Raw genomic sequence first — 5,139 nt, forward strand, 5'->3', positions numbered from 1 at the left:
AAAAAAAAAAAAAAAAAAAAAAGGAAATAATTATACCTTATTCAACAGATTATTTAAAGCCATAATGTAATTTAAGCATATACAACACAATATAGGCCTGCAATTTATTTATATTTTAGTTGGTGTTTGGGTACTAGATGAAAATGATTTTTTTAAAAAATGATTTTAAAAAAAGAAAATATTTTAATGTAACATTGAAAAATATGTATATAAACTAGTTTGTGCCAGATTTTTTATATATGCCTACAAACACAGAAAAATGTGCATATAAACATGCACTAATAGCAATTAAAAGTTATCTCATAGTCGTTCTGTTCCATCAGCCCACTTAATTACGCCTGGTCTTTGGCATTTCAGCAATGTTATCTTGTGCTGACAATGAAAGTGCCCTTTATGTCTTGTACCACAGCACAATTTCCTGGCTGCCATCCACAGTCAGTTAACAAATGGCTATGCTCCATCATATCTGAGTCCCTGTAAGAATAAGTGTTCACATTTGGTTTTATATAATACAACTTTATAAATTGGAAAGGCTGATCTAATTTGTGAGGCGGATATCTCATACTTAAATGAAACTTTGGCCCTTTATGAACTACTTGATATTTTAACATTCTTTTGGATTGCTAATTCAGATATAATGATAAAATTAATTTTCTAAACCAGGTTTTAGTTTGTGTTGTTTCTTTTCCACAAGGTGTAATATAACAATAATTTCTTGCTACACTTATATTTGCTTCTTATTTTTAACTGTATTTTGAAAATCTATACTATTTTACATTAATAATCTTTTTACATAATATCAAAATAAACACTATTGAGAAGAATGGGATTTCTAAGAGAAAAATATTACTAATGAGTGTATTTTTAAGCAGACATAAAAAGTGTCTGCTTAAGAAAAGAAAATTTCTCAAAGTAAAACTATTAAGTTCTCCTCTTATACAGAGCAAATTGTGGGTTTGAATAAATCTTGGCTTTGTTGATCAAATATAAATGGCTAGATACCGACTTGTTTAGAAAATTCTTATTTTAATTAGATCAAGTTTCCAAGAAACAGAGAGTGAATTTCAACATTCTTCATGGTCTTTGCCTTATTTTTTGTAGTTCTCATCTAATAAGGCTTCTTTCAAGTAATTTCTTTGAGTCCAATTTGAATTCTTAAGTAGAATAACCACAAAGAACCAAAGTATCTTCTTTGATGTTTTCACACTTAGATATTCTTCACTATTGTGAGCTTCTTTAAAAGCCTCATATGTTTGCATAAGTGAACATAGCAGTTATGTCTAACTTTTTTTTAAAAAAGATGACCGGTAAGGGGATCTTAACCCTTGACTTGGTGTTGTCAGCACCACGCTCTCCCAAGTGAGCTAACTGGCCGTCTCTATATAGGGATCCAAACCTGTGGCCTTGGTGTTACCAACACCACACTCTCCCAAGTGGCCGGCCCTAGTTATATCTAATTTTAATAGGTGTTGTGTCTGAGTATGGAATTTCCCACTATTATAGCTCAGATTACTTTCCTCTCCCTTTATTCATCCTCATGAAGAAATGAATCCTTTTCAAATTATTATTTTGAGATTCTGGAAGGTTCTAGATCACTATTTAAAAGATCATTTGTTTAAATTGGTTTAATTGACTTCCTTCTGAAGTGTTTCTGTTTCAGTTATCTGCATAACAAGCCATCAAATTTAGTTGCTTGAAAAAACAATCATCTTATTTGCTTGGTGTTCTGTAATCTGGGCTGGGCTCAGCAGGAGTGTTCATCTGGTCTTGGTGGTAGTTACTTGCGTGGCTTCATGCAGTTGGCAGATGGTCTGAGGACTAGACTCAGCTGGCATGCTAGAATGACTGGGCCTCTTCTTCTCCAGGTGGTCTCTCCATGTGGCTTCTCCAGTAGGGTAGCTGGACTTCTTACCTGGCAACTCAGGGCTCCCAAGAATGCAGAAGCAGAAGCTGCAAGACTTTCTTAAGTTATAGGCCTGGAACTGGCACAGCATCACTTCTGTCACATCCTAATGGTTAAAGCTAATCACAAGGCCAGCCTACATTTATAGGAAAGGGACTATATGAGGACGGGAATACTGGGAAACCTGGTTCATTGGGCCACCAATGTAACAGACTACCACAATGTCCTTAAATAATTCTTTCAGTGAGAGTTTAGGAGTGGCCAATTCTTCACCTTTCTTTGTCTTAAAATTTTAAAACTTGCCCTCAATCTTTAATGAATGAAAGTATAGCTGGGTACAGAATTCTGGGTTTACAATTATTTAACCTTTACACTTGGAAGATCTCATTCCATTGTCTCTGGATTCTATTGTTATACCAAGTCTAGAAGCAGTCCAATTGTTAATTCTTTGAGGGTAATCTGTTTCAGTATAAGATTTTTAATTTCAAAGGGGGCCTTTGTGTGTGGAAAGAGTTATTCATGGTTAATTATGATTAATATTGATATTCAAATTTTAGCATAAATTTTAAAAATATTTCTTTCCTTAAGCCTTTGATTTTTAAATGTTGTTTAAAATACAAATAGTAACTTTCACTTGTTCTTTGATATTTAACTTAGGTTGGACAAATGAAATACACCTTAATGACTCATTTACACATATAGTCAATTAAATTCCATTAACATTTTAAAGTGCAAGTTTGTTGATTTAATCATGTATTCTACTTTCTTTTTAAACATTTTAAATACCTTTACAAAGAAAACTTAAAACTTTGAAAGAAAAAATAACTTTGACAAACAAAACCTTCCTAAACATTTCTTATAAATCCAATAAATTAAACCTAGTAAATCTTGTAAAACTTTATATATCTAATAAATATAGTAAATCCAGATATCTCAAGCATTTTAATACTGTTTATAAACTTAATAAATATTTCCCCAATATTGTCAGCATAACACTAGCAAAGTATTAGGTCATATTTTCTTCTTTTATATTAAAAACAAATTGTGGATTTAATTTTACTTGATTTACTATTTTTATAATTAATCCCAAACCTTCCCAGAACTGAAAACACTTACCAACCATTTATTTTATTAGTAGTGTGTAAATCCTAGAATGTTGGTTATGAATATTAGTAAAGCATTAAGGTGTTTCTTTTGGAAAAAAAGCTACTCTATAACCAATCTTTATTTGTTACCCTACAAGAAAAATGGTCTGATATGCTATTTTTATTAAATCTGATTCATGGCTAGATATTATTGTGATTATTTTACAGAGGACTTTTTAAAAAATTGACAAAAAATGTATATGTTTATTGTGTATAACATGATGTTTTGAAAAATGTATACATTGTGAACTGGCTAAATCAAGCTAATTAATATGTGCATTACTTCACATACTTATGATTTTTGTGGCAAGAACACTTAAAATCTATTCTCTTAGCAAATTTCAAGAATACAATACATTGTTGTTAACTATAGTCACTATGTTGTATAATAGATCTCTCAAATTTATTCTTCCTATCTAACTGAAATTTTGTATCCTTTGACCAACATCTCCCGGTTTCCTTTTCTCCTAGAGGGTTTTAAATGATAATAGAGATTTTGCTCTATGCATTTCACTTACTAAAACATCAATATAATAATTTAAATTCATCATACTTAAAGTTTTCCTTATAGTAGGTAGATGTAAACTGTATTGTCCAAGGATTTTTCAGGTATGGAAAAATTGCTGGCATTGAATTTTAACCCAGGTAAGGAAGCACATAAGTTTCCAGTTTGGGGCAGCTTCTTATATTTGTCCCAATTGTTATTGCTGCCTTAGGCAGCTGCAATGTTAAACAATTGTTCCTGATTGTTTCTGACAAACCCCTGAGGGTAGGGTTGAAAGTGGGAGGCGGCTGTTCTCACTGAGAGGTCTGAGATATGTTTATAAAAACAAGCCATGTGAATGGAGTTTCCAGGAAACTGCCAGCCAGGTTAAATAATGACAATTCTCTGAATTGGTGTTTGTGGGAAAGTCCAAACCCATTCTGCTCCTTCCAGCAATTGTTAAGCTGCTGGTTTTCACTGTAATTGTGGAGCTCTTGATTTTCTGCAGAGGGGAAAGGGAGATGGAAACTGAGCAAGTTAAAATGCCATGATGCTTTTATTATGGAGATTAAGTCATTTTTCTTGAACAACTGGTCCTTGGATTATTACAAGCCTTTGGTTAATTTCCAGAGTTCTGAAAGTGTTGATTTTGACAATTTTTGCCAGTGTACTCATTGCTTTTGTAGAAGAGCAGCTTTTTGGAGGTCCTTACTCCGCCATACCCACTGATGACCTGTCCCTTTTAGTTTTCATGTTATAAATATCTCCTTCCAATCTGCCATCTCTATTAACTTTGCCCATGGTATCTTTCATTGAAAAGGTGTTTTGTATTGGTTGTATATTGGGTGTTTTCCTACCCTTAGATCACAAAAATATCCTCCTACATTTTCTTCTCTGGATTTTATAATTTTACCTTACAAAATTAGGTCTTTAATCCTAGAGTCCACCTTTATGTACTGTGTTAAATAAGGAATCTATTTTGTTTTTACCATGAAGTGAGCCATTTTTCTGAATATCATCTATAGAACAGTCTGCACTTCTCTTCTTTACTTGTAGGACCTCCTTAATTATATGTTAGGTTCCATACATAAATAAGTCTGTCTGAGCTCTCTATTATGTTACCTCAGTTAATTTTCAGTTCTTGGATACATACCAAAATGTTTTAATTATATGGATTTTTAGCCTGTTTTAATATCTGATAGGGAAAGTCCCATTCTTTGCTCTACATTTAAGAGTTGATCTCTGTAATTATGGGCCTTTATTCTTCCATTTAAACTTTGGAATTTATAAAATTCCTCAAAATATCCAGCTATAATTTTGATTGGGTTGTGTTATGTCTTTAAGAGAGTTCAAAATTTTTCTCTATAGAGGTCTTGTATTTTTTTAATTTTTTAAAAAATTTATACAGTATAGCTTCTGTTCCTACTGAGAATAAATCTTATTTTTTCATGTTTTCTAGTAGGCTATCACTATTGCAGAGAAATGTTCTTGGTTTTTATACGCTTTTCTTGTATCTGTTTACCTTGCCACACTCTTATTGTCATTCAGTAATTCATTGATTCTTTTTTTTTTTTTTTTTTTTTTTTTTTTTTTTTTTTCCGTGTCCA

At 32.0% G+C, this 5,139-nt stretch overlaps 1 protein-coding gene across 1 annotated transcript in view; it reads left to right on the forward strand.

Annotated features, from left to right (window-relative positions):
* The window catches only part of LOC103602947 (chromosome unknown open reading frame, human C2orf73), a 34,260-nt gene that overhangs the window by 19,185 nt on the left and 9,936 nt on the right, over positions 1–5,139 (forward strand). The gene's annotated exons all lie outside the window — the stretch shown is intronic.

This window comes from Galeopterus variegatus, unplaced genomic scaffold, assembly GCF_000696425.1.
Source record: "Galeopterus variegatus unplaced genomic scaffold, G_variegatus-3.0.2 Scaffold4372, whole genome shotgun sequence".
In the NCBI taxonomy this organism is placed as follows: Eukaryota; Metazoa; Chordata; class Mammalia; order Dermoptera; family Cynocephalidae; genus Galeopterus; species Galeopterus variegatus.